The sequence below is a fragment of the Conger conger genome, chromosome 2, assembly GCF_963514075.1.
Source record: "Conger conger chromosome 2, fConCon1.1, whole genome shotgun sequence".
NCBI classification, from domain to species: Eukaryota; Metazoa; Chordata; class Actinopteri; order Anguilliformes; family Congridae; genus Conger; species Conger conger.
Window position 1 is genome coordinate 11416764 of NC_083761.1, and position 24588 is coordinate 11441351.

Consider the following 24588-nt stretch of genomic DNA (forward strand, 5'->3'; position numbering starts at 1 on the left):
CCACAAGCCAGAGTTTGCACTAAAATGTGTAGGCTATGTAGTTGCACGTATGAGTGTTCAGTTTTAATTTACATTTACAGAATTCCCCGATGTTCAGTCTTTCAAACTTGGTTGATACGTAGTTTGAAAGGCTGGTTGAAAAATATGATTTATATATCATGCTTTTTTATGTTCAGTCCATTATAGTGATTCATATTGATTCTAAGTAAAACAGATCAAACAGAGTTTTGATTTATGAAGCATATTATTTGTCTATAGCTATTTTCATTCAAGTCAACGATTTTGGTAATTATATAAGATATGATGGTCTTGAGGGATATACTTACTGAATGGAAAAGCTTTGTATATAAAAGTTAGTCTCTAGATAATGTCTATCACCAAATACCTTGGACAGCTGCCAGGAAAATGATATAGTAGTTCTGTTGAATCCATAGGGGCATGAATGTTTTAGCAGTTATGCTGCTTTCGCTAGAATTTTGAGCACCGAAAGAAGATGTTATTGGCTGGTCTCCTCAGCCAATAGTGCTGGTAATTGAAGCTGCCCATAGTTCAGCCTAAAATTTTTTGTTTTTTTTTGGCGGGCAGATTTATAACGTACGAAGACTGCGCAGCCGGCTTGCCATTCGTTAAAGTTAAAGCAGAAAGAGCGAAAACAGGCTTGCGGATGCTTCATCAGGACCACTCATTCAGAATGATGGATGTGTCTAGGCACACATTTGTCCGTAAAACTTGCAGAGTGGATGAGCATCATTAACCATGAGAGATAGGTGTAGCATGCTGAGAACGGAGTGCAGCAAACAGATGTTGTGAATTTTTGAAGGCATCTTTCATCCAGGAGCCCATCATTAATAAACTTGAAGGTGATCTTTTTTTTTTTTACATTTAATAAGAGCAAGTGAAGCACACAGAAGGTAGGGTTACTGAATAAATGACTTTACAGGGAATTTTTAAAGGTGCACAAGATGGGCGCTGAAGGATTTCTAAAATAATAACACGCTGAACTCCTGCATCCATCTGTTTATTTGGTAATTAAGGAGGGCTGTTGTTTGTATGGATTATGCATTATGTGCAAGGTGGAGATTTTTATGACCTCAATCCCAGAGCTATTTGTACATGTCTCCCTGTGTATATTATTTATTGACAACTTTGTTCTTGTATGGCGCTTGTTGCCGTCTCTGGTTGTATGCCTTATAAGGTCTTTTACAATTAAAAATACAAAGTTCCTAGCATGAATTGTCACACTGCATGCCAGTGGCAATGTAGGTACTGTATTGGACAAGTTTAAAAACCTAAAGATTTATATGTTGAATCACAGAGGTGTTTGAGTGTTAGCTGAGCCATGCTTGTGCTAAATTGCGCCAGCTCATTTCTCGAGACTCTATCTCGGTCAGGGCTGCCCTGTTTTATACACAATGCAGAAAAGATTTACTAAGAATAATGTGGAAGCCCTAAAGAATTGTGCAACCTATAAATCATAATAGAGGCGCTGAGATTCCAGCGGGCTTCCTCCGTCTCTGTTACCCGGCCCCACTCCATCTCGCCTCCCTGGTGAAGCCTGCAATTTTCTCCCCGCAGAGCCATTGTGGCTCGAATTTGTCCCTGCCACAATTTCCCTACAAACACGATTACATGCACATAACCTATGCAGATCAATAAAAATGTGTCAGGATCCCTTAGCCTCAGCCTCTCGCTCAAACACGAGACGTCACGCCGCAAACGAGTGTAAGAAAAGCAGGCGACGAATGCGATGTGATCATCTGATTACCACCTGTTGGTGAAGTCACAGAGACGGCACTTTTCATTTTCTGTACAATAAACGGTACCGGGGCGGTGTCTGAGTGCATGATAAATAAAAGCATACAAATCCCAAGAGCGCTTACATATTGTATTTATTATTAAATAGGATTGAATTTCCTTCTATAAACATATTTTATTGATTTTTTAAATCCAGGTTCTTTTCTTTCAGTTTGGACTGGGCGATTCTTCTTGTAGGCCGTTTTCCTTACTGCAACATCCTCTGTCAGTTTGAGGGATGAGACGGGGACACCCAGGCACCTGAACCCTTCAGTCCCAGGGGGAAGCTATCAGCCTCAAGCAGCACCTTGAGAGTCTTCCAGAAACAACATGGCCCTGAAGTTATGCCACTGTTCTGCACCTTCACCCAGATCTGTGACTGCATTAACACATTAATGGGGCTGTATGATTGATCTCTTGTGATGGAACTGATGGGGCTTAGGCTAACTGAACGTGAACCGCTGTCGAATGGATATCTGTAAGCCTCAGTGCAAAGACGAGTCCTGCAGTTTACTAGACATAGGTTTAATTAAAAGAAGTTTTCTTCCATGGGCTAAGTAAGAGGTTTGTTAGAGTGAGAGGAGAGGACGTCAGGGCTGAAATATAGAAGGTGAAAGCTCATTGGTGAAGGGAACCTATGCTTGAGTGAACAGGAAGTCCATCCCAGGTTCAAGGCTGTTGGTCAGAAGAACCTGAAGTGCTAATGTCACACATGATTGATGGTGAATCTGTTCTGTTCCTCTGATATACGGTACCACAAATGGATAATGTTTTTATCCATAGGAGGGTGAAAAGTGACATTGAATATAGTCCAGTACAATAGTAAAGATGTAGTTCAGAAACCAGCTATCCTGTACTACAACATTTAGTACAAGTGAAATACTACTGCTGCATGAATCTTCTCCAGTCCTTAACCCACCTACCACAATAAATGTTATGGATAGTCAGAATGAAAATACCAACTTGTGTAAGATGTAATTGTTTTGAGTCCAAAATCTCATTATTTTGTCAACCATCTGCTTTTAGTCAATTGTATTGTCCATTTGCCTCTTTAAAATAGAGCCTATCGTCTTCCACCTTCAGAATATGATTTTATACTTTCCTTTCACCACCTAACTGGCTGGTCAGTTCTGGTGTGATCAGCATTTTTACTTGTGGATAGGAGTGATTTTCTTAGTTTTTTTGTAATACGCATTAGTGCAGTGTAATGTTATTAAACATCAGGGACAAATAAAATTATACAACATGTATTAAGTAGCTTTTCAGAATTGTTGTGGAATAGGTTTCTAGAATACCCTCTTAAGGATAGTAAAGAAGAACTTTTACTGCATTTATTCAATCAGAAATTCCCCATAAAAACAGTGTGGCTGAATTTGAGGAAATAAATCAAAGGTTACTGTCATAGGCCAACCCTCTAAACCTAGGAATTGCATACATTCCTCATTCTTAAGAACGGAAACCATGCAAGTATGCATTAAATGTAATTAACTACTGTAACTGCTATGCCCATTTGTATCATCTAAATCATCAGGAAAATACCAATGTACTATAACGCTTGGCAAGCTTTGCTTGTAACTTCACAGTCCTCATACCATGCATTCTTCCATTAGGGCATATATAGTAGGACGCCACCTAAGGCCCTGGCATGGTTAACTGGTCCCTGTCTGATGTTTTTATTTCTTATTTTATATATTATTTTTGTTATTTGGGGCCCATTTTCACCTAGGGTCCCACAAACTCTCAGACCGGCTCTGTCCACAAGCTTTCAAAAAGTTTTGTTTGCAGCAGTACAGACTTGAGGACTGTCAGTTAGTTGACTCACTTTAATCATTACGAATGTGTTGCACCCACCTGCATGACGCATCGGCGGCCATTTTGTGCCAGAACACTCACCACGTGGAGAAGGAAGGACCAAAGTTTTCCTTTTTCATACATAGTATGTACAAGTAGTTTTGCGTATACAAGAATTATATAGAAATGTTTTGGATAAGTAATGCAAAGTAATATGCTCTCGGATGGTATACATTTTCATTTTTAATCCAAATGAATATAATTAGTGTTTTGAATGTATATTTCCCCAATTACATTTCCATAATTTGATATGTTTGAGAATGAAAATCTTACTCACTGCAAAATGTCTGTGTTGTATCAGCTGCTGTGACTTCCCATCCCGGTGACTTGATCTGTCCTGTGTACTTCATGTATGGTACCATCCATACACATTCATTTTCTATCCCGGTAATGAACTGTAATTTGGATTGAATCTCAGAAATTATGCTATTGTGTCACCTTGAATTAAAATGGTCCTTGGGTTTAGTGACCCCGATTTGCACGTCATTTAGTATGCATTTCTAGTTGCTAAACACTGAATCAGTGAGAGTTGTAAGTCTCTGTTAATGGTGACCATGGGTTTAAACTGAATTATTTCCAGTGTGCTGCAGCTATTCTTTCTCCTTGTTCTGAAGATAAATTAGCGGCTTCTAAATAATGCAGTGAACCCTAATTCTCTTTGATTAGTAGTGAGTTAGATGATAGCGACCCATTGAAATTGGTCATCAGCATAAATAATGAGTGAATGAACTGATAAAATGCAAACTCGCCAGCCATCATAAATCAAATGAGAGCTACTTGCTGTGGAAGTCACTGAAATTAGAAGTCCATGCTCCTATTAATTATGTTGCCTTCTGAAGGCGACAGAGTTATAAATCAGCTCTGAAAGGCACTTCAGTTGGTGAGCTGAAGGAGTGAGACTGGCTGCAAATTGCTTTGTATACGCTCCTAATTGTTTCTTAAGTAACCCACCTTTGGAGGCACTTCTGATAGGTATAGTACCAGGAAGGGTCAGAGATTGTGTGATAGGGTACATTTCTAACCGGTTTGACAGAGTTCCTTGTAAATACGATTTGATATTTGATTTATTTTTAAGCGTGCATTTGTTGGAATCATTCCTTTGTCAAGAATTTGGATTGCAGCGCTTGTCATTCGGCACTGTCCAAATCGTGATTTGAAAACCATTGCTCTTGCTATGCCGGCTCACCAGTGGGTGATTTTTGCCACTTTGCCATGTTAACCATCTTTAAATCTGTTAGTCAGCCAATAACACTGGCAGACACGGTGCTTCTGAATGGTGAGCTCACCGCAATAAAGGGCATTGAATAAAATATTGTGTACGGTTCAAGGAGTGTGCAATAGCCCCCAAAATACAACTGTGATTGCAAATGCAGAGATGTGATTACACAAGCATTGCACTTTGATTGATCACAGACAGTACGCTGTACTGGATATATGTTTACCTTTTTAAAGGCAGTGGATGCTGAATTGATACCAGCTACTAATGTGTTGAAGGAAAGGGCTATTATAAGGGTGTGCAGCATATAGATCAATGCTCTTTTGTTCCTTAAGAAGTTATTTCAGTGAAGGGCTTGTGCTTTGCACTGGTAATGTTATTCTGTTTCAGAGATCATCATATCTGCCAGCTCAAACTGGGTCTGTTACATGTAGCTTAAAAATATCTCATATCTCTGGGCTGTTGACTTGCAAGTGTTGGAACAGGCCCAAGTGCCGAGCTGAACCTCCCCACCAAAGGAGTCTGTTTTCCAGCTGGGGGCTTACAAAGGCTACACTTGCATTTTCAGAGAACTGTACAGTACTGTCACATCAATCACAGAAAACGTTAATGCTCATTGGCTTATCCGGAGTGGCAACAGTAAATTGTTTGCATGCGGTTAATTTGCTTTACTTGATTTGATAAATTGTTATTAGGTCATTTAGAAGTAAAAGTAATTCATCCTCCTGATCATTCTTAATATGTGTGATGTAGACAAAGTGATGAATTCACTTTCACATGTGAGGAGTGTACCTAATAAGGTATAGCAAGTGCTTGGAAGAATCTTATTTAACACACAGCAAAGACCTAGATCCAAGATCTTCAGCTTTGCAGATGGAACCAAAGCATCATTGTTCAGATTGTGGGTGAACTTATAAATGTTAGGTTTTTAGTAGAGCCACTATATCATGGCTGAAAACATGAGTCTGCATAATACAGGAAGTTTGCCTCAGGAAGTTTGCCAGGAAGTTGCTATGGAATATTCATACATGGATAGTTAGAGTAAATAAAAAGGGCTGGTTGTAACTAATCACGGTCTTGCCTGGTCAGCAAGGTTTCCAGCAGTTTTCATCCTGTGAGTTGAATCCACACAAGCAGTGCCTAGCTTTGGCCAGTACCATTATTTTAAAGGTACACTAGGTTATTTCGGACTTGTAATGGTCAAGAGAGGAATTGCAGCAACAAACACATTCAAACCACAACACTGTTTATCCTTCCCCTTCTCTGTGAATGCGCTGATGTTGAAACACCCTTGGCTGTGGCAATTAGAACCAATTTTCAACCAATGAGCTTGAATTATTGTATTGCTATACAATGTTTTGGTACAGATTGCCGGCCCATCAACAGAATATTTTGAAACACGAATTTAAGTACTATAAACACAGGCAGAGGGTGAGTCAACATGACAGTGAGCCTTTTTTCAGTGATAGGAAGGGATTTACAATGGTCTACAATGTTTTAACACAAAAATCTTTCCTATTGTACCTTTACAGTTCAACTGAATGTAGATAGAGGATAGGGAGGTTAGAAGATGGAGAAATCCAATGATGCCAATTTAATGCCTTTAATCTCACTTATGCCTCAAATGTAGACATATCTATCTTTGTATTACCTGCTCCAATTTTGGATACAAAAATATTTTTTTGTATCATCCAATCTTGGACTGAAGTGTCCATGAAGACACGATGATGAATTGCTCAAAAACACATTAAATGCTGTGTGTACGCGAAACCTGTATTTGATTGGGCCATTTGAAGTCTACCCACCGCCAAAAATAAGTTATGTTCAAAATATATAATTTAATACATAGCCCATCTTGGGCATAAAGGAAGCTGTGTCCTAACATATTGATTTATTAGATTCTCTGACATTTTAGCTGTGGTCGTTATGTTATATTTATGGGAGGAATGTTGGGCTCCCTCATTATGTTCTCCTAATTTATTTTACATACTTTTATGGCTGGTTGGGCTCAGTGAGGCTTTATTGCTGCTGTTAGTGAGGAGAAAAAAGGCAAGTACTTATTGATCGAAATTTACATGTTTATAGTCGCGATCATGATTTATATTATCTGTTCCCTGGAACAAAATGTGGTCTTTTAACTGTGCTTTTTAATACTTCCCCCTTAATGCAAGAACTGACAAGTAGTGGATACATTTTCTCTACATGAGTGTGTGCGCACTTTTTGTGTATACTCAAGTGTATTGTGTATGTTCCTGGACAATTAACATTCAGCCCTCCAAGAGCTATTATTTTTCTTTGAACCTCCGGATATCCGTCTACCTCATATCCATACCCAAGTAGAAGTTTGACACCAGGATTACGGCCTTTGTTTAGTATTTGTTTTGGGATTATCAGTTAGTTTTCAGAGGTAGCGAGAGCAGCCGAATGTATAGCCCTGGATCTAACCTCTGGAAATGCACTCTTCAGCCACCGTGTCTCCAAGTTGTCTGTCTGAAGAATGGAGTATGATCAATTTCCATTGGCTGATGGGAAACAAAAGCGCCCAGGGTTGATTTACAGTGTACTAAACTGTAACCCTGCTGTAGGACAAATAACAAATCAAGGCCTTCACTATTGAGGATTCAGGAGGGATACTTACAGCAAACTAGCCAACCTCGCTATAAACATATTCAACGCGGACCACCGTGGCACTGAATCAATCGGGGGTGTGAATTGTATGATATCAACCGCCTGTCCCTCCAGGGTCTCTTTCGCCTCATTAAACAAGGTCATTTGACTCTTGCACTTGCTGGCTGATGGTCCAACATTATTGATTAGGTTGATGTTACTTTCTTGCATCTGTCCTGAATCCATGGGCTCTTTGCGTAGCTCATAAAAATGAAGGTATTTCATGTCGAAATGTGTTCCAAATAGTCAGGCACTCAAAGAGCTAATATATTGTTTTCTCTGTTATCTATTTGCATTATTCATGGACCATATTCAGTTGAATAAGACAAATGATACTGATATGTAATGACAAATGAAAGTGATATGTAATCGAGGTGAAGATGCCCTCTGAAAACTTTTTTTTATGTTGCAGGGCTAAGGAAGGGCTTATTTTCACATTCATAATGAGACCATATATTTTCACCTTTTTTGCTTAAATATAATTAAGTAATAAAAACAATGAAATTAAATTACTTCAACTTTTGAGGCATGTAATAATGACCAGGACTCCTGAGCATAAAGTCTCAGTAATTAACGGGAGAGATGAGGCGCTTATGAGCTGCTGCTTATTAAATTATAACCCTCCGCCATAAAAATTTGAGAATGTTGCCCAGGAACTTAATATACGTCTATATAGTCGCGAGCATCACCTACCATGAAATTTAGTGTTTCCAGGATATTTAACATTAAGATGTAGTTAAAATTAATTCAATGTGCACTTTCTTGAAAAGAAAGCTGACGACCAGCGTCGGTAAATCACCTCGCACCCCGGTGACTCCTGTCGGTAAATCTGGTGTGCGGCTGCCCCGGCGCTCCTGTCAGGGGTGGAAGCTGAAGATGGATTTGTGGGGAGGGCAGACGAGAGGGGCAATTTTAAACCTGGACACTGGTGAGTTAAGACGAGAGGCCGGGTGTGTGTCCTTGCCGTGACATTCAGCCCTTGTATTTGTTTGGCTTTAAATAATGCTCTCCACTGTCTCAAGAATAATGGTGTGGGGCCGTCGTGACATTGCGTCTGTTCCAAGGTGACAGACTCCAGGACAGACATCTCTCTCTCTCTCTTTCTCTTTCTCTCTCCATCCCTCTCTGTCTTTCTCGCTCACAGTCTTCCTCTCTTCCCATCCCTCTCTCTCTCCTTCTCACCTTCTCGGGCTGTCAATAAGCGTCCACCCCTCTGATGGAGTCACATCAGTGCTCCAGAGCTGACATCATGGGTGTCTTTATTTCCTGGAGCAATCCTTTTAGACTTCACATCGGCGGTGATTAATATTGTGACAGCAGCGAGGGCGTTAAACCTCTGTTGGCAGCTGTCTTCTCCAGCGAATCCGGTTACGGTGACACACCCACATTTCAGGACTCTTTGATCTGCTCTCAAAACACATTCTGTAAAAATCGGCATTGGCGTGACAGAGGTACTAATAACCTATGCAGAGCTTTAAGACATGTGAAGCAATACTTCCAGTTGGATGAAGCTTGTTCTGTTTAGGGTCACTCCTAATAAATATGCTATGAAAATGCTAGAATGAATATATTGGATAATAAGAAAATGCAACATTATAGCTGTAACTATAACTAACCACTTTGCAAAATGTGTCACAATACTATAAAGATACAGTACCTATTTTTGCTTTTTATTATATTCCACCAATAAATAGGTTTAATGTAGAAAACTGGTGAACTAAAAAATTGGGTATCATGCAAGAACTACTCAAACGAGCAGATTTGTTCTTAAATCATTCGTGCGAGTGACTTAAGAGAACTTGGAACATTCACCATTGAAAAAGCACATTCCATTCATTTTCTACGTAGAGGCTTGAAGTGCATGTCCATGCATCTCACCTGGCTCACACAACTCGGATCGAATGTTCAAACTAAGCATTGCAGATCCAATATGAATCAAGATTCAGCAACTGCATTGCTTATTTCTCGCCTAAAATGTTTTCAGAGGCGTATTTTTGTGGACTATTTAGGAGGAATAAGGGAACATTTATAAACGGACTGCCATATTGTTATCTTTTTCCAAAACCAATGAACCACAGTCTACCCAATCGAGTACCTACATCCCATGTTCTTGTTAATCCCATTGGCCATCTATCCAACGGAACCCACCAACAGTACTGTAAATACTGTAGTATAATGGGCATTGCCAATTAGGACAGTTTTCTGAAGTTAGGAGTGTTTGTTGAATCTGACGTGGCACTCTCGTACAAGCCCTTCGTATTAAAAAAGTAAGAGAAATTTACGATAAGAATATGAAAATGTTCTTGCTTGTGGCCCATTAATATTATCCGATATATTAAAACGTGAGATGAATGAAAATCACCACTGAAAACTTGTTCTTGTTCCTGTTCTGTTTTATTAAATGTTCTACATTACTCAAAAGCTCTGTATGTTCCAGGTTGGTCTTTTTTTAAGTTAACCACCTAGGGATCCTTTATATAGATATTACTTTTGTGTTATAAAGTAATTTGATGGTAAATAGTACCAATGAAATCCCAGCTGTTTCACAGAGACTGTGTTGGCACACAATTATATCATGTACCCTCAGTGAATTTTATTTATGATCAACCCCCAAATGTGGTTCCCAGTATAGGGTGAGTTTTATTGTAAGGTGTGGCTAAATGAGTGGTTTTTACAGTCAAGGCCAAGATGTGGTGGTTATAAGCTAGGATCATATAATCAAAACTATGGTATACATGTGGGTTTCGGTCGTTCTCACTGAAGATTTACGTTGCATTACAGAGATAATCCCGCCTGTCCAGTGTGGCTTAAAGGGGATTCATAACCAATGCTCTGGGAAGAAATTAAAAGTAGCATTTCAATCATCAAGGATAATGACTGGGGGGATATGTGTAGGATAAAGTAAAATGAAGTAAAAATGACATCTCATTGTTTTGTCTTTATATTTCCTTTTCACATTACACAGAGTGCTCTTTCCCCTGCGGTAGATGCCATTCAGCAGAGTGCAGTGTGATTTAAAAGTTTTTAAAAAGTGTTAAACCAACTGTAACAATGTCTGTACGTGCTCTGCCAGCGCACTCAACTCTGAACATTCTTCTGTGTAAATATGAAAGTACAGTTTAGCGTGCGTCAGTAGATTACTTCTGTCTCTGAAAGCTTGAGATGAAACATTGATTTATCTAATTTCTCTTAGCTTGCTCTGGGTTACTGTCTCAGTATTCTTACTTGAAAATTGACATGCTGTAAAGACTACTGTACACATCTACATGGGAGCCTGGGGGTGCACAATTACTACGCAATTTGAAGAGTAAAAGCATCGTCTTTCTCAGATGCATAACAATAGAAGTCAGCTTCAGTCTGCATGAGAATATTTATTTCATATCGTAATTCAAAGTACGTCTCCTTTGAGTTATTAAAGCCATGTTTTATGGAGCCTTTTTAATTAACCTTATTTCATAATCAGCCTTGATGCAGTGTCTGAGCTGAAATCATGTACAATATACCCTGAGACCCCCCCCCCCCAAACAATAAAATAAATGATTAAATTAATGTTAGCTCACATTGCAGTGTGGATGCAATATAACATTCGAATGGTTTCTGAGCAGTGTATTTAAGCCCCTTTATTGCCATATTTCCTGTTGCGGGATCAAAATGCCATCACAGATTTGGCACAATTTTACTGCGTCAACATTTATTGGAATTGTGTGTTCACCCTCATTAAGAAGTTATTTTGCTCAGAGAGGCCATAAATACCCATTTCGCAGTGCTTTCTGTTGCACTTAAAGCTTAATGGTTAGCAGGGCTGAATGCAGTCTTTCCATTGTCAATCTACAGGTCACCCATGGGGATGGGCCAGCATCGCACTTTACATGTAAGGGCCACTTGGCAATTGACTGCTGTTTGGCAATTTGTACTCTGTGCTTGATTTTCTTCATTTGTTTGTTATTTCTTCCAGAAACAACCAATGGGCATACCAATAAGTTGTAATATGTGTTATGTAACATTTCAATTATATATTCGTGGGTGAACATTTTGATTATGATTTTCCAGAAACAAAGGAGGATTCACTAAAAAGAAAGTTTCTCATGACAATACGTTGCATGCTAAGGAGATTGGTAATTTATTCACTAATAATATCAGTATTGAGTTTGTCTCAGGAAAACGGACGACTCGGATCCATCCACGATTGATTTGAGTTGTTCTGCTGAGATTTATTTAAAATGCAAACTACCCAGATTTCCTTGCAGTGGCTTTAAAATGGACTTAATGAAGCAATACATATTCAATTTAGCATTTGCCAAAGCTGGCCCGAGTTTAATAAAACAAAATGCGGGTCCTGCCCACAGATGCACATGATGTTATTCAGTTTGAAGCTTTCCAATATGAATTTATGACTTTAATTACCCCAGTGTTTAGGTGACCAGGTTGCTTGCTTTCAGTCAGGGGTCACTTTAATTAATTAATAACCCTCCAATCAGCAGGATGACAAACAGTGAAATACTGTTACTGAGGCCCTCCATCCCTTTGTTTGACTTTAACAGCTGTGACAGCTTGGCAAATTATGAGTTTCCGGGTTTAAATCTGCCAAATTGTAGACAAAACAAGCCATCCGCTGAGCAAAGAGATTACACTGAGTACTTAGTGTTTATAATTACTAGTAAGTGGCAAATAGTAGGCTCAGGCTGAGTAGAGATTGTTTCATTATACCTAATTAACACTTACTTGATGATTGTTAATTGCTCGGGTTTGATGGCAGAGGAGTAAAGTTGTCAGTCTCCAGACATGTTGAAACCATCTGGGTCATTGATAACCATATGCTGGCACTTTAATGCTGTTCTGTCTCATAACTTCCAGGAAAAACAAAATTATACCATGTAACTGATGGAGAACTATCGGCAAGTAATGAACTGGTTTTCAGCAGCCAGAACTACACATCGGTGGTTTGATTAGTTTTAAGTTGGGAAAGGGGCATGTAGAGAGAATTATATGTTTTTTTAAAAATCCCTAGTCCCAAAACATCATTGCTCTGTCAAAAAAAAAAAAGTGATGAAATTTAAGACCTACTTGAAAGGAATTTAATTCCCTTTTAACTCTTTTCTGAGAATGGTGTACAACACCCGATCCGTGGTTAAGTGGTACAAATTCAATGTTAAGCTATTCTGTAACGGTCACCCTCTGTATTAACTTTTAATATAATGTATCTTGTGGGGCTCACCAGGTCCTCACCCCTGTCCCCCCAAATCTCCATCAAGGGGAAATGAAGATCAAAGTTAAGTCAAAACAGCCCCTCCTGTTCTTCAGTTACATCAGTGTCCCTGCGGTTTACCTTCCGACCCTTTTACTAAGAAATATGTGACCGGAAGGACGGAGCCATTTATTCATTTTACTGTGGCACGCAAGAGACAAAGAGAGAAGCTAGAGAGTGTGACAGACAGGTTTGACATCCATCAATTCATATGCCTGCTGGCCATAAATGCCCTTTTCTCACTGTCACACTAAAGTCTAGAGCTTTCCCTTCTTCGGGACATTCGGCTATATTTCATTTTTACTTTTGCGGCTGAAGAAACGTTCCTCCAGCCTCGTCTGATGACGCTACCACCTCTTCTTATTGACTTCCTGGCTGAGATTTTAATAAACGCTCCTCGAGGCGCGAGCCAGATTCCGCATCAACTCACATTTTCAAAGCTGTCACTCTAATTACGCCGGGCAGACCCCAGATGAATGGCCTTGTTGCTCCGGTTGGACTGGTGGTACTTAGGAGTTGTGACCCCTCAGGGCTGCAGAAGGGTTCTTGGGAGACGGGTGTCTTGGAAGTTTGATGACAAGTTACAAGTGTGAAAAAAAGCTTATGTCTGTCTGATGGTTGCCCAACCCTGTTCCTACACATCTACTGTCCTGTAGGTTTTCACTCCAACCCTAACCTCATTTAACAGATAGAGATCTTATTAAGCTTCTAATTAGTAGAATCAAAGGTGACAAATTTGGGTACAGGGCAGGAGGCTACAGGACAGTAGGGTACAGGGCGGTAAGGTACAGGATGGTAGGGTACAGGGGGGTAAGGTACAGGACGGTAAGGTACAGGACGGTAGGGTACAGGGCGGAAAGGTACAGGGTGGTAAGGTACAGGACGGTAGGGTACAGGGCGGTAAGGTACAGGATGGTAGGGTACAGGGCGGAAAGGTACAGGGCGGTAAGGTACAGGACAGTAGGGTACAGGGCTGTAAGGTACAGGACGGTAGGGTACAGGGCGGAAAGGTACAGGGCGGTAATGTACAGGACAGTAGGGTACAGGGCTGTTAGGTACAGGTCGGTAGGGTACAGGGCGGAAAGGTACAGGGCGGTAAGGTACAGGACAGTAGGGTACAGGGCTGTAAGGTATAGGATGGTAGGGTACAGGGCAATAGGGTACAAGATGGTAGGGTACAGCATGGTAGGGTACCCTAAGGCCACCTTTTCTACTTTTTCTGTAATAGTATGTCAAATTCATTTGTATAGAACCTACAGTGAATACAGACTAGAATGTGAGTATAATACATGTAAGACGATGTTACATAGCTAGATAATAATGTTAGCCAGTTAACTTGATAGTTGCTAAGCCAGGCTACAGTCACAATATTAGCTAAAAGTAAAATTTTGATATTGGTGTTTCATTAATGACATATGAACTGCTAACATTAAAACTTGTCAAACGCACACAATAAACATGAGATAGTAGTGGTTAAGGTACATGACTGGTACGCGCAAGGTGTATTCGGCGGTTCGTTACCCGGTGTAGCCACAGTAAGATCCGCACAGCCGTTGGGCCCTTAAGCAAGGCCCTTAACCCATCATTGCTCTAGGGGAGGATTGTCTCCTGCTTAGTCTAATCAACTGTACGTCGCCCTGGATAAGAGCGTCTGCCATGGTAATGAGAAGGTTGCACTGTTCAGAAAAATACATTGGTTAATAAGGATTGCCTGATGGTTCATGCTTCTTTAATGTTTTTTTTTTTTCATTTTAAATGAATGCATTATCCTTGTTGACAACAAAGGGTAAAATACATAATTACTGTAATTGTTCTCAGAATTTAGTCACAGAGAGACTGGCCACAGAAATTCAGTGTTTAACAAGTTTTATTGTACCCAATTCTTCCTGAACACAACCACAGCTTTTAATTACGGGTTTTAGCCATAATGTGAAATATAATTATGGGTTGCATGCAAAAACAAAAATCGGAGTAGAGTATTTTTTTACATTTGAAGGTTATATTGCTTATTTATTTTCATAAATCTAATTTATTTAGCAGATTAATGGTAGGCTAAGTATAATATTTAGTGCATTTAAGTGCATGAAAGGCAGATTTATTAAGGCATCATTTGAGACAGCACTTTAGCAGGTCACGCCATTACAGTGCTTAGGTAGTAAGGTGAGCCTAGTTGATGTACGTCTCTGAAAGGAGACATGCATAAGCTACGGTTGGGGCGGGAATGTTTACAGGCTGGGCTGGCCTTTAGAAATGTCACATCAACTGAAAGAGTGTGGACTCATTTTCATCCCTGTTGTACAATGTGCAACTGTCCAAACCACAAATTTACGAGATGCAATTCTCAATATGTAGTTAATAATAACCTCTCTAGTTTTGACAATTGCCATTCATCAGACATTGGTGTGTAGAAGCTCTTACACACTTATTGTTACAAGAACTTTCAGTTTCCAGTACTTTAACGTCTTGCCTGGTATTACGCCTTGATATACACTTTTGTCACTTGTGATGTCAGATTTATATTTTAACATTGCTTAAATCAACTGTGATAGATCTAACGGCTTCTTATATTGATAGTGTATTACTGCCAGTGTTAGGATGGTGATAAAATGTTTTTTCCACATAAAAAGTCTTAATTGCCTCTGATAAACGACCTAATGTGTAGTCATGTTTGCCAGCCATGTTCACTGCAGCTCTCATGTTCAGGAGAGCTCAGGCAAGCGCAGCTAAACTGCTACTCATTTTTAGACTGCAGTCCATGAGTTGAGCTTCACAGAAATCATTTGGAGGAAGAAGCTTCATGAACAATGTGAGCAAGCAGAATTAACCAGGAGCCTGATTGGTCTATTGGGATCAATTGTGATGTCATCCAGGCCAAACCAAATCCCTCCCTCCCTGGGTAAGTATGTGTCACCCTGCAGAGATGCTGGCCACAGGCAGCACGTGTGCTGGTCAGTTTTCATACTAGACTAGGGCCATCCACATCGTCCAACATTGCCTTAACACAATGAGCAACCCTGCAACCATCACTGGAAACTAGGCCCTGTTCCACAAAGCAGAATAACTGATTTACCTGGTTACCCAATGAGAGAAATACAGAATCTAGATGTGTAGAGGGGTGAAAATATGCGATTGAGTGATGTCTTTACATAAACAGACTAATTTAGCCTCAATTTAGCTCTTGTGTCACTTGGATATAGCTTGGGTACATTCTAGTCAGGTAGAAACCTTTCCCTTTTCAATGAAATATAGCCGGGTTTTCACCTAGCTAGATGTGCAGGTCTAGGGACATCTATATATCTACAGTAGACATTCAGGTGAAAACCCAGCTATATTTGGTTGAAAAGTGAAAGGCTTCTAGCCAACTAGGACATACACAGGCACCATCTCCAGGTGAAACTAGAACTAAATCTCAGCTAATTTAGTCTGTTTGTGTCATCTAGATTCTGTCTTTTGCTCACTGGGTAATTGCACAAAGTAAAACCTGGAACGGCTCTTTTTGCTTTAGTCCATGTTCCTGGTTTGGACATCGTTTGGGTTTAGTGCAGTGATCTGGCTAATCTGATCTGATTAATCCTGCTTTGTGGAACAGGCTCCTGGTCCGGAAGCTAATTTCTATTTACAGATCAGATGACTGTGTTGTTTCATTCTACTTCTCAAATAATTATTTGTTGTGTTTCATGTACTCAAAACATTTTAAAACAGGCAGTATATGGGGAAAAAACATTTGTCTGCAACTCTCTTGACATTACCCCTCCCCAGTAAGGAATTGAAAGCAGTTAGGTAGTGACAGAGCATGTTCTGGTAGGACTATTTAATCTTAGGAGACGTGCTTTATTCATCATTTTGAAATCTTGTTTGCTGTAGATCTCCTCTAACGCCATGAGGGTTTCTTGATTTTTAAAGCAATAATTATTGCCACCAACAAATCTATTAAAAACAGAGCTATTAACTCCCATTTTCATTCTATTGGGTCCTGTCTGTGTTCAACTCTATTAATACCAGAGCATTCCCCCCTGAAAAGTATATTGCAGGCAAAAAAAGGTTGGAATTAGAGGTCATTAAAAATCTACAAGCATGCTACCGAGCTTGAAAAATTATTTTAAATAGAGGGCACCCTGCTGTAAACAAAAGACATTATCCGCAGTTTTAAATGCCTGCCTGTCCTTGTTAATTAAGAGTACACATAATGTGAAATTAGCTATGAAATAGTGAAAAAAGATAAATTATTCCTTACTTGAAAGAATAAATTAAAGATTTGGTGTATATAGCATTTGTCATGTTTAATTGCCAGATTAATTAAAATTCAAGATAATGATGATTTATACTCATTTCTGTGTAATTTGATATTCATTAACTTAGCCAGACACATGCTGATATTAGCTTGTTAATTATGTTTCCTTTTGTTGAAAGCAGCCTTTTGAAAGCAATCTGCTCAAAGTTTTGCAAACTCATTCACCTAAATGAACATTTGGCAGCTGTTCATTGTACTGAGATGGTCACCGAAGCTTTGTTGCATTTTTATGTGAATCGATTGACATAAAATATGTTGGCTCTTAGCACTTTTAAGATGTAGCCCTGTCGTGTTATAATTTAATTACACTGTTTTTTTCAGGGGGCATGTGAAAAGGTTAACGTGGAGAAAATATAGAATATGCATAAGGTCCATTGAATATTGATGTTTTTCTTGCCTTTCTAAGCTTATAAATGAAACTCTTTATTGTTTGAACTACTCCTGGTTATCATTATCATTTTATTATGTTGTAAACCCAATAGCATGATTAGTCTCTACCCACAACCCAATTTTAGTCAAGGTTGTTTTGCAAGAAAGTCCTGCAACAACGATGGTGGTGTGTAATATGTACGCTTACACTGTATTTAGATGATTTAGATGCATTATTGTCATGTGAACAAGCATGCACGGCCATGCAAAATCCCGAGGAAGCTTATTGTTCAAAATGCCTCTTTGCAGTCAGACTAATACGCTGTCGTTTGGCTGCCATAATGTAAACATTCCATTACGCGCATGCATAGAGTGATTGTTGATGTGCCCTTATTACACTGCAAGACTGAGATGGAGGCCAAGTGGTAGTGCACCAAATGATTCACTGGAAGGGAAAATTCCTCTTCAAACAAGACAGTTCTGTATTCATTTCCTTAGATTACCATCAAATTTATGTCACCAGCAGAGTAGCTTTATTGACTTTCACAGATATATTCCTTTTGCTTTCGTTGTCATTAGCTGGCGGGCTGACATTTTCACGTGTCTCTGCTAATGCCTCCAAATTACACTGTTCAGAATGGTAACAACCGAACAGATAATTTTAATAAGATTCAGCTTCAGCCCAGTCTGTGCCCTCGCCTCTGCACAATACCGATTGTAACCTGTTTTTAAGACCCCGCGTCGCACTGAGCGTTAATGCGATTTGACAACATCATATTAAGCACAACAACTACGCGTAATGTACTAAAAAATTGGACGTGAAATTGGAAATATAGCCGGGGACAAAGTAAATTTACATGGTTTGGTAGCTTGAATGTCTGATATCATATTCTCTCATGCAAGGCCCCATAAAAAAAAAGCAAGGGTCTTAACAATGAATATCAGCGGAAAGTGCTTTTAAAGTTAAAGCTGATGGATAGCTTGTCAAAAAAAATAATTGCGCTGGTTGGAAAGTGGGGATGCGTGCTGAGGGGAGAGAGCGCCGTATACAGATGCTGATGGGAAGTGACAGTGGTCTGTCAGGAAGCAGTGGCTGCCCAGAGAAGTGTGAAGCCAGAGCTATAAGGTGGCAGAATAGAACAGGCTGTCAGAGCGGGAAAGTGCCTTTAATACGCTGAAAAGCAAAGGAATCCGCCTGTCAGCCTGCTCAGCCAGCCTGAAAGAGGAAGACAAGATGGCGGAAAGGTAGAGACGAGGCGAAGGCCGGGCGAGAACGGGAAGGAGGAGGGAAACCGCGAAGGACAGAGGCGACGCCCGGCTCCATCAGTTAGTGGGTTTACGTTTGGGGAAGGCCATCCTTCATTAGCTCGCCCAATCCGTTCTCATTTATTTTTCTTTGTTTGTTTGTTTGCCTCGGTGGAGTTAGACGACCCACGGGCAAGATGTCAAATGACCCTCCGTCTGTTGTCTGGTTACCATGGTCAGCCTACCTGCCTGACGCTGTTTGGGTTGTTAACATGCACCGTGCTTTGTGCTCTAATGAAAGAGGAGTGTCTGCAGACTTACCCAAATGTCATTTCCTATCATGTGATTTCACAGGGAATGCCCATTACCAAAACGGGACAGTTTTGCAATTATAGTGCCAAGCGTTCCAATGAATTTACATGAACTGGCGGAATAAATTCAATACAGCCCGTCTTGGTGATATAAGCGTAGTCCTGACCTTGGGTGACAGGCACTGTACTTTAATTTATCAGCGGCACGTTGCTGTGGGCTTCAGGCCTTGATTGTGCCCAGCCCAAACCGGACCGCGCTCATATTTCACTCTTCTTTGTTCTCAGGTGGTAAATACAATTTGTGTTTATGTGATCATAATATTTATTACCATTTAGAATGAAACACTTTCGCATTTCCTATTCTGAAGCTTTGTGCTTGTACTGTCCTCAATAAATACTAACCTCTGTAAGTTCAAGGTTGTTCTCGTTCTAGTAATTATTAAAGAATACATTGAAATATTATTCACCAAAATATTATTCAGAGGTTTATTGCGACATCAATACTTAATGTGCATACTGTATATGCATCATAAGAATAAGGTTCCAGCATATTTACTATATTATAGGATTTCCTAAATTAATTGTATGTTATTGTCATATCCTGTACTTTGGTTTGGGTTTACCTACCATATAACCCAATGGGGATAAAAGGTATTGCTGTTGTTTCATATTCTAATGTATTAGTAATTAAGTTGTTTATACTTATTTAATTTAGGTACTGTGTCCTGCAGCCCTTTTGACGAGTACATTCCTTCAATTATATTGGCATGTTGTCGCATCAATCATAAATAACATTGATTGATTATGGTTAGAAAGGCCACAAATGGAGGTGTCACCTTTGATTTGTGGGTCTCTCCAAAACTAAGATGGAATGCAGTGCCATCAGTACGTTAAGCTGGCACACTGCACAGCAAGCCTTATCCTCCAACTCCGAAAGTGTGACAATGCAGCCAAACGGCCACTGAAAAGCCTGTGTGTATTTCTCCCTTCATCCAGCCTCATTGTTGAGTTGAGTGGATTAATGAAGCCCAATACCATCAATAATCAATAATCATACTCTGTAAATAACTGTTTTTGGTTTCTTGTTAATATGGAATGATATGCTCTGGGTACACAAATAGGTGGCAGTCGTGGGGTGGCCATTTTGTCTGTGGCATATGCCGAAGCTACAATTGAAATAAAAGCAACTTTAGAAATATTATAAAAATCCATGAATAAATGCTAAATTTAGTAAAACGTTAAATAATAAATAACAATTGTTTTGGTGACAACTAGCTACATTGATAGACACAGTCTTTCCATTCTATGCAGTTAGCATTTGCATTATGAATGGATATTAACAACATTCAGTTTATGAAAAGATTACTTGGATGCACTGTTGTACTGCTGATTGCATTCTCACAGATATTCAACACCTAGTTTTGTTGATATGAGCCGTGTTAACTGTTGTTTTCCAGTTACTGGCTAGCGTGTAGAGTGAACTGAAGGTTGAAAGTGAGTTAACTGTGCAAGCTTAGATGTAGGCCAGTGAAATGACATGTTTTATGCTGTTTTTTATTTAATTTTTATTTAATTACTTTAAACATGCTGACCAACCCCAAACTAGGCTGTTTTGGTGTATAGACATTGCTTATAGTTTTTTACTAAGTAATTTCAGTAGATTTATAATATCTCCTTGATGCACCTTAGAGCTTAAACCAAAAGACTATTTGTAATGACCTCATTAAAAGGTAATTTAAAGCCCCTTGTTCCTTTGAAAGTTACATTACAGTCTAATTTTCTGTAGAAGAAGCTAGATGAGTTTGAGAGCCATTAAGCGTTGTCCTACAGAAATTGAGGTGTTCATGGTATTATTGGACAGCATTTACACACTATGAGTATTATACTGTTGGGAAAAAATCATCTTCATAAAATGAACTGTGAAACATTACACTACACGATTAATCATACATTTGCATACTGTATGTGTCTGTAAATATTGAGTAAAAGTAACTAAGTAAAACTACTGTTCTTGGGGTAATAGGTTCTGTAACATTCTCTTCCTTGGTTCTAGTTTGAAAGGGAAAAATTATGCTCTGTGTAAGAAAGCTTTCACCACACATATTAAAGATAATCATAGAACAGGAAAAAATGATGGTGCAATATGTGGTTTCGATTGAAAAAGCTGGCTGAATATGTGTGTCAGCCTCTGATTGGAAGAATGATAAATGAACTGACCTAACAAAGGATTGAGTGCCTGGCGAGACAAACTTTTTAATAGGTAGAAAGAGAGGAGGCCTCATTTAGAAAAGAAAGGCCGCTCGCGCTGCCAATATGACAAAGGGGACGTCGCCAGCCATTGATCCGCGCTCACAAATGACAGTTAAAAAATCAGCAATAATCATGACAAATGAGAAGAGGTGGTGCGGGAAGAAGAAAGTGTCAATAATCAGAGCCCAAAAAGAAATGCCAAGGTCACAGGGAAAAGGTTCCTGAACTGCTGCTGAGATGCCCCTAAATAAAATATCGGTTGAAGATTGGGGACAGGCCAGGGAGGTAGACGGAAAGAAGTGATATTAATTAATTCCGGAGTCCCACAGGAAGGTGACTGCTTGTATGGATTCTCCTGCAGGTCTGAAAGCTGACTGCTGAGAGCAAAGTGACCATTATTTAATCCAGAGTTTCAGGAGTGTGGAGTTTCTCTACAGTTCTGTGTTCAGTGATCTGGACTGTACTTATGCAACAGAATCGCCATACTGAACATAAGATAATGCATGACTTGCAAAATAGTTTGAATTGTATTGGTAATTCCAATTATAATCTTTACAATAATAGTAATGATGTCTTTTCTATGTTGTGAACCATGTTTATTTTTAATCCTTAGGCTTCCTGTACTATACAGATATTTTCTTTTGTATTGTTTTCACAAGTGGCAATACGTGTCAGATCTTCTCACATGCAGTCATTTAAAAAATGTGCAGCCCTACCTTGAAATTTATTGTCATTCCTGTGACACAGCAGCAAAACCCCAAAGTCCACCTGTGACAAATGCATTTCTGAAAGATGTGATCATCCTATTGCGTGTCCAGAGCAGAATCACATGGTTCAAGGAGGCTTCTGGCCAGGCCTGAGAGCTTGCCCATGAATACATACTGTATTCCTACCCTGGTAGATTTACTGCAAAATACTCAAACAGTTTAACAGAGCTGACTCTTAGCTGACCAATCAAGTGTCATTAAGTAATTAATGTAAATATAGAGGGGCTTTATGTAGCCAGACAAATTCTGGTGGCTTTTTTAAACCAGGACAAAACAAAAAACAAAATGGTGGCACCCATGGAACTGAAGGCAAGCTTCATGTGATCAACAAAGGAAGGGTAGCCATTTCCCAGGATGCACTTGGTGTGGAGTTAAACTTCTAAAAAGGCGATGATAAGTGGATCAACAAAACACTGCCTTGGAGTCGCTCTCATCATAAAGTCTTCTCAATGGGAAAGGGGTCTTTTCCTGCTTTAGAACGCAACGCCAATTAAAATAGCAGCACAGAGCAGTCTTCTTCGTGAGAAGCCATGATCAGTAATGGCTTCTCTCCAGTCCTTGGAAGACGAGCTGCCGGCAAGCTCAGACTTCGGCTTCCCTGCGTGGATGAAGCATTTTCTAATCTGCTTTATCACTCATATCTGAATTTATCTTATTTGAGGAAAATGCCAATATATTAGCAGGCTTGTATGATACACAAGGTGACCCTACCGACTTAATGACACAATACATTATCCTTAATGAAGTCAATATCTTGTCTTTTAGCTGTCTGTCTATTGGGGCGATTAATTGCAGTGTCATTAAAGTTAGCTCTCTTTTCATTTAAGCTTGGCAAGTCGCATAAAACTAATGCTCTTAGTTATCAGCAGCTGAAATAGGATGGAAGATGGAGGAAATTGCAAGGCAGATGATGGGGGAGGGTTGGGGTGAGGGGGCTTCCCACAGCCCACCCAAGGGCACCTTTTCAGCGACATGCTCAGAAGCGCTGCACTTCAAAAAGCGGCGCGCGGCGTACGAAAGCGGGTTCCTCATAACGCAGATCAAACAGCCTGTGTGGTGTTACTATAACTACTCTTCGCGAAAAGCGTCACCTGCCACGCGTGATGTATCTGTTTTCCTGGCCGGCGTCCGCTGGCGAGTTTTGCACTCATTGCACACTGTCATTGCGGCGTCGGGCCACGTGGCAGTGGGCTTGCTCTCGGGTTGCTTGCTCTGCAGGGACCCCGGGTCTCCGAGGTTATTGAAGGAGTAATTTACCGGCTCGATCACGTCCCCTGATTGACACCCCGCTCTGGCTTTCGGGGGCTCTGGGAGGGAGGTGTGGAAAGTGGCGGGCGGCTGTGAGTGTGTGCGTTTCCGAGGAGGTGCGCTTTATTGCAGCTCCGTCCCAAACTAACACCGGGGCACCAGCGGTGCGCAGGTTATTAATCCCTCCACTGCTGGAAATGGAGGACGGGAGACCATTACAAAGGAGTGCAGCTCTCTCCTACCTCTCACTGCCCTGTGTCCATGTACACACTCACACCTTTACGTGCGCGTCAAAACACCACAGACGCTGTGATCCTGCCTTTGGATGTACGTCTTTTTGACATTGATTGTCTATTTCTAATATGTACGGGAGACTCAGAGAAACGCACAGAAATACATGGTATATAACAGAAATGTTGTATTAATAATATACTCATAAGGTCATGTTTCTGTGTAGGTCCTGGTACTTATACAATTTTTACTATATAAACATAGATCAGATATGTAAATGTTTTCGACTCATTTACAGAGTCCTGTGGCTGCGCTCGTGTTATTGTAAAAGCAGGCAATGGAGGAGAAGTTGCGCACTAAAGGACAGACCCGGCTACCTCCCTCAGCGCCACTGCCATCGTCGCCCCCCCCTGCCTTCCCCCCGGCACTGGAACAAGGAGACAGGGTGGCTGTAATTTACAGTGTGTTATCTTTGTCTATAGCAGCGAGATGATATGAAGTAAATCAAGGTAGGAGTAATGAAAGACAGAGAATGTATCCCTCCGAGCGCACGTTTAAGTGTAGTATCCGTTATAGTGGCAGAGGCTGAACAGGCTGAAATGAGGCCGAGATGAGGGACAGTAAAGAAGCGCTGGGACCCGCGTTAATGCTGTTTGTCGGGGGTAAGTAATTGGGTTGTGCTGATGAGTTACCTGAAGACAAAGTGTAAATTCTTGCAACTATTGTAAATCTTACCCTGTTGGCAGAAAGTGCAATCCTAACAAATATTGATCTGCCTCTGCCTGCAGGCTGGGTGGAAATAAAAAGCTGTTGGAGCCATTGTAGCACCAATTACTTTAGTCAAACTATCACTCTGCATGGGGCCCTACTATTATCACAGCTTGTGAGTTATGTCTGATTCAGCCTCCCTGGAAACACTGGCCTTGTACGGAAGCCATGTTTGTTTGTTTTTTTTTTGTTTCTTTTTTTAATGAACTCAACAAAAATACTTTTTTAAAGGTCATTTGTTGGCACTTTTGTGTTCGAGCCATTACAAATTTCAGTGACCACGTCTTTCCGTAAAATGCACACAGATGTATGCACAGATTTCAGAATATACATAT

The 24588-nt window shown here is 40.1% G+C and overlaps 1 long non-coding RNA gene across 1 annotated transcript in view; it reads left to right on the forward strand.

Annotated features, from left to right (window-relative positions):
• The window catches only part of LOC133116182 (uncharacterized), a 100955-nt gene that overhangs the window by 18090 nt on the left and 58277 nt on the right, over window positions 1–24588 (forward strand). The window contains exon 2 of the long non-coding RNA XR_009705843.1: window positions 15519–15669. This is a non-coding gene — a long non-coding RNA (uncharacterized LOC133116182). The remainder of the gene's footprint in view (window positions 1–15518; window positions 15670–24588) is intronic.